This window comes from Cibotium barometz, chromosome 43 (assembly GCF_041138505.1).
Source record: "Cibotium barometz isolate CiBa-2024 chromosome 43, ASM4113850v1, whole genome shotgun sequence".
NCBI classification, from domain to species: domain Eukaryota; kingdom Viridiplantae; phylum Streptophyta; class Polypodiopsida; order Cyatheales; family Cibotiaceae; genus Cibotium; species Cibotium barometz.
The window spans coordinates 20,323,353-20,329,733 of NC_141088.1; the positions used below are offsets into that span (position 1 = coordinate 20,323,353).

Below are 6,381 nucleotides of genomic sequence, written 5' to 3' on the forward strand. Positions count from 1 at the left end.
ATCAATGTTCATAAGCAATGCTAGATGCACTTGGCATGTGATGGGTCAACTAAATGATAAACATGAATACCACAAAGATTACCCTAATGCAATGAGGAGATAAGCTCATGCCCACAAAGGATCCATCAAGTTATATTACAAACATATGGTAGCTTGCACAAAGCACTTACAAGGGCTCCTCACTACACAACCAAAGAGTGTAGGTTCGTTTTTATATATAGAGAACAAAGGGAAAAACGTGGGAGCTTCCTAGATTGGCTCCACCATCTCCTAATTGTCTCACACCAGTCTCACCATAAAATGACTCCTACATCAAGGGATCCACCTACCATGCCTACACTTGTAAACCATGGTAATAAGAGACCAAATGACCTTAGGATGTCTATTCCTAAGGTGCACACAATATCTATCCACTAAGGACTAAATCTAATGGGGATGCTAGGTAATGATGAGCAAGGAAGAAGGGAGCTATGGAAAGCTCTACCTCCACTCAATGCCAATGTGCATGCAAGAGGGATCTTGAGAGAAAGACAAGAGAAGGAAGAAGAGAAGAGGAGCTTATACTAACACGGTCCACTCTATGGGTACACCACAATCAAGCAAGCAAGCATTCACAAACACAAGAATGCAACCATAACCACAAGAGAGTGAGTGAGAGAGAGGGAGAGGGAAAGACTCAATTGTGACAAATGGGATTGTGCCTTTTCATCTGCCTGTGCCCCTGGAAAATGCAAGTAACCTAAACGATCCTTTGATAACCAATCCCATGAAGCTACTGCTACTTCCACCATCTGCAAGCTTCTTGGCCCTGTTTGTAGTAGTTACTTTGTTCACCATTAATAGAAAATATATGCTTCTCATTAACATAAAAGATCCGCTTCTCCCAAGCATCATTAGCATGTGCCAAGGCAGCCTCCAACAGAATTTGCGCTTCAAGGTCAGCTCATAAACTTCCATGGAGATGGCCATACCAAGGGATCTACAGTCAAAGGGTTGAGAAGAGATGCACATGTTGTGTTATTAACGATGAAGAAAGGAGTGTGTCCTTGAGAGTTTCTCTACAACCTATGGGCTCCCCATGCTAGAAGCCCTTTTACACCTTCAGTTGACCCACCTCGAGCCGCAAATTGCAAAAACATGCTCCCCAATCCGAGGCTACTTCTGCCAGATTTTGTTGTTGTTACACAAACAAGGGCCCCATTACTTTCGTAGCAAGTGGACTAGAGTTAGATGACAGGACCTGGCCGTGCAAGGTGTAAAGGGGTAGCTCCACTCCCATCTTGACATTAATGAAGCGGGAAAAGCCCCAAGTTTGGGTGACAGTGGGCAATTGGGCAGCATTCAAGATTATCTGAAGGCAGTGGAGGTGCCCACGTTTTGCAGTGTAGTGCATGCAAGTCCTCCCACAGGATGCATCAAATACGAGGACATTAGCTCCCCATTCCAACAACAACTCAATGCAAGCTACTCTTCCATTCTTTTGCAAGCAAACCTCAATGGTGTCTATTTCTAATGATTCAATGCATCCACCATAGCCCCATTCTCCAAAATCCGCGAAAGCACATCAAGTTGGCCACGAAAAGCTACATGGTGGAGAGGAGAGAGGGGGGTGGCGTGAGTGAGAGAGAGAGAGAGGGGAGTGGTCATTGAGGGGGGCATGGGGAGTTGGTGGGGAGTGAAGCAAGGGGGGGGTAGTGAGGCAGCGAACAAGGGGGGGTTTGCACCAGAGAGAGCAGGAGAGAGGGGGTTGGGTGAGAGGGAGATGGTGGGGAGTGGTCGGTGAGGGGGGGAAGAGAGAAGGAGGGGGGGCGTGGGGGCTCAGTGGGGAGTGAAGCAAGGGGGGAAGTGGTTTTGCGCTAGAGAGAGAAGGAGAGGGGGGTCGAGTGAGACGACGAAGACAGTGGGGAGTGGTTGGTGAGGGGGGAGCGTGGGGGGTCAGTGGTGGGGAGTGAAGCAAGGAGGGGGGCAATGAGGTGGCAAACGAGGGGGGGTTGCATCAGAGAGAAGGAGAAGGGGGGGGTCATGTGATAGGGAGTGGTCGGTGAGGAGGGAGCGTGAGTGAGGGGGGGAGAGGGTGGGGAGTAATCGGTAGGGGGGGCGTGATCCACTGAGAGAGGGGGGTGGTGTTGAGATATCGAGCCCATCTAGTGAGGCGATGGACACTGATGACCCGCCTGGGGGATAGGCCCCACACTTACACCACTGGCATGGTTGGTGAGATCATGGGTGATATGCAACCAGTGGGATGACAGGCTGTGTGAGCCATTCTAGAGACTGGCATAGTTATAGCGCCAGCTCATTTAGTTGGGTTCACACTATGTATTTGGTTGAGTAGCTTTTCATATTGTGTGTACTCTTATCTTTGTATATGGTGTGTTGAGTGTTGAGTGAAGAAGAAGAAGATTTTCAGCCTCTCACCTTGTGTGTTCTCTTTTAGGGTTTTGCAAGAGCTCAAGCTCTCTTCTCCCCTACATCTTTTCATGGTATCAGAGATTGGTTCATGCTAAGGGCTGAGCTACAAGCAAGAGAAGCACAGGAAGTGGTACAAGGGTAAGAGCTTCATTTTACTCTTCTCTATTTGTGTTGGCGACTACACCCTTGTCTCAGGAGCTCTACGGGAGGCGGGAGCTCTACACCCTTGTCTCAGAAGCTCTACGGGAGGCACCGGCAAAACGATCTTTGATTGAGGAGCTTTCTTCGCGGGAGTAAAGCTATAGGGCAACTATACTGTCCTATCAGACAAAACTTTTTTGGGCCGAAAACGCGTTTCAGGCGCGTTAGGAACTCCGTTTTTTAGAAAGCAGGTGATTTCGAGCACTACAGATAAGTCATCGATTCTCTGCAAAACTCTGTTTTTTAAGAACTGCAGGAAGACAGATTGGTTATGCAGACATTGTGTGTGCTGCAAGGAGGTCAACAGTTGCCATTGGGTGTATGTATGCACATTGAGGTCACTGGTTGTGACATTTGAGTGTAGTACAGTTTTGCTGCAAAAAATACAGCAATTTGTGTGCAGGACAAACCAAAGTGCTGTTTCTGGTAAATTTGTGTGTTTCGCAAGATGTCAAATGATGGCATAAACCAGATTGTTGCTGAGAATCTTGATAAGAACAACTTCCATGTTTGGAGGTTCACGTTGACAAATTTCCTGATGGAAAAGGGTTACTGGGACTACATAGAAGGTGAGCATGAAGAGGCACCAGAGATACCGGAGATCAATCCGACTGCTGCAGATGTGAAAGAGTTCAAGGATTGGAACCAAGGAGCCAGAAAAGTTATGGATTAGCTCTCTATCAGTATACATGACACCATGATTGGGCACATACAGGATGCCAAGTCCCCAAGGAGGCGTGGGACACCTTGGTAAAACTTTATGAAACGAATACCAAGGCACGAAAGATACAGTTGAAGAATGAACTTTATATTGTGGAGAAAAAGAGTATGTCTATGAATGACTATGCGGTGAAGATCAAGGGTATTGTGGAATCCCTTGTATCTATTGGCGTTTCAGTATAGATGATGATAAGGTGGAAGTCTGTCTACGTGAATGTCTGTGAATGACTATGCAGTGAAGATCAAGGGTATTGTGGAATCCCTTGTATCTATTGGCGTTTCAGTATAGATGATGATGATAAGGTGGAAGTCTGTCTACGTGGTCTTGGGCCACAATACAAGGCGTTCAAGACGTCTATTCAGACTCGGGAAAACATTCCCAATTTCACAGATTTGGTGTCTATGTTGATTATAGAAGAGAAGAGCTTGGCTGAAGACCAACAATCTTCACAAAACAAAAACAGTTCAGAGCAACAGGCCTTCTACACAAGTTCAGGAAGAGGACAAGGTAGAGGAGGCCGTGGACGTGCCTAAAGGAGGTGGCCGAACAGGTAATCACAATTATGGCCAGCAGCAGGCAGCAACAATAACAATCCCAGAATTCACACAACAACAACAACACGTAGGTGGAAGAGCCCAATTCGGAGGCAGGGGGGTCAAAGAGGTCGTGGAAATTGGCAAAGGCAGTATAATAATACACGTGGATGTTTTTATTGTGGTAAGCCTAGACATGTGCAAGCAGATTGTTATAAGAAGCAGGCTAACATGTAAAATGGGAAAGTGCAGCAAAACAACTATGCATCCTCGAGCAGAAACAATGAGGATAATGAAAGATTGTTTGTTATGCAGCATGTCATTATGCCATGTTTGAAAATGTAGAAGCAGCACATAAAGATGATGTATGGTACGTTGATTCAGGTGCTTCAACCACATGACAAGTCATGGGGAGTGGTTCAAGGAGATGAAAAACCTTGAAAGACTAGGTTTTGTGGAAACAGGGGATGACATTGCTCATCCAATTGCCCATGTTGGAGATGTGCCATTGTCTATGCAGGATGGCAAAGTGTAGTACCTTGCAAATGTACTTCATGTTCCGAACATAACAAAGAATCTGGTTTCAGTTGGCCAGATGATTGAGCAAGGTTTGCAGGTTTGGTTTAATCCTGATGGTTGTTATGTTCAAGACTTTAAAGATAAGTGCAGGTAGGTTGCAAAAGGCAACAGAGTGGACAGAATGTTTACATTGAATGTAAACATGCCTGAAGTGAGTGCTGCGATGTTTGCAAAGGGTTCAGGAATTGTTGCAGACACAGACATTTGGCATAAAAGAATTGGACATGTGAATGTGCAGAGAATGAAGTCTATGCAGACTAAAGGAATTGTGAGACAGGGCTGCCAAAGTTTAAAGTTGAAGGTATGCAGAAAATATGTGAAGCATGCCAATTTGGAAAGCAAACAAAGCATGTATTTCCACGTAACAGAAATGTCAGCAGAAATGCACTAGATGTTATGCATTCAGATGTATGGGGTCCTACGAAGACCATGTCTATGGGAGGCTACAGGTATTATGTGACATTTATTGATGTGATCACACAAGGAAAGTGGGTATAGTTCATGAAGGAGAAGAGTGAGGTGTTCACTCATTTTCAGAATTTCAGAGTTATGGTTGAAAAGCAAACAGGGAAATATGTAAAGTGCCTAAGGTCAGGGGGAGAGTACTCCAATGAGTTCTCTGATTTTTTGAAGAAGAATGGTATTCGGAGACAGTTTACATGTAGATACACTCCGCAGCAAAATGGAGTTTGTTGAGCGAAAAAACAAGCACATTGCTGATTGCGCAAGCATTGATGGAAGAGAAGAATATGCCGCATAACTATTGGGCTGAGGCTATTTTTACAGCAGTTTACATCATGAACAGGACTCCAACTGTAGTCATACATGATGTAACTCCAGAGGAGAGGTTTACTGGCAGAAAACCTGATTTGTCTCATCTGAAAGTCTTTGGATGCATTGCATATGTGCATGTGCTAGATGAGCTGAGAAAAGATGCAGGGGGGAAGAGAGCTTGAGCTCTTGCAAGCACACACACACTCACAAAACCCTAATAGAGAACACACAAGGTGAGAGGCTGAAAATCTTCTTCCCTTCACTCAACACTCAACACACCATATACAAAGATAAGAGTACACACAATATGAAAAGGTACTCAACCAAATACATACTAGGGTTCTCTATAGTGTGAACCCAACTAAATGAGCTGGCGCTATAACTATGCCAGTCTCTAGAATGGCTGTCACAAAACCTATCATCCCACTGGCCGCATATCACCCAAGATCTCACCAACCATGCCAGTGGTGTAAGTGTGGGGCCTATCCCCCAGGGGGGTCATCATTGTCCACCGCCTCACTAGACGAGCTCGATATCTCAACACTCCCCCTCGAGCTCAACTCCATCTCATGTACACCAAGTGAAGCTCTGAATCTGCGGAGCTTCTCTGTACCCAATGCTTTGGTGAAGATGTCAGCTACCTGATCCTGTGTGCTGACATAAACAAGGTCAAGGTCTCCTGCCAAGACCTTCTCTCTGACAAAATGGTAGTGGACCTCTATATACTTCGTGCGAGCATGAAAAACTGGGTTCCTGGCCAACTGTATACTGCTAATGTTGTCACAGAAAATGACACTGATAGACCCAAATCTGCAAGTAGCTTTCTCAACCAAGCTACCTCACATGCTGCCATAGCAGCTCCTCTATACTCGGCCTCTGTACTGGATAGAGCAACCGTAGGCTGCTTCTTGCTGCTCCAAGTCACAGCAACACTCCCCAAAGAAAACATGAAGCCACTAGTAGATCTTCTATCTGAGATACTACCAGCCCAATCAGCATCTGTGTACCCATGTACACATATCTCTATCCTAGTCTCATAAAATAGTCCACAATGCAAAGTAGACCTCACATACCTCAGTATGCGTCTCAATGCATCCAAATGCATTTTTCGTGGAACCTGCATAAACTGACTCACCAACCCAATAGCATAGCTCAAATCTG

At 45.5% G+C, this 6,381-nt stretch overlaps 1 pseudogene; it reads right to left on the reverse strand.

The window, feature by feature from the left end:
* Positions 1 to 778: 778 nt before the first annotated feature.
* LOC147613669 (E3 ubiquitin-protein ligase XB3-like) lies at positions 779 to 1,647 on the reverse strand (annotated as a pseudogene).
* Positions 1,648 to 6,381: the final 4,734 nt, after the last annotated feature.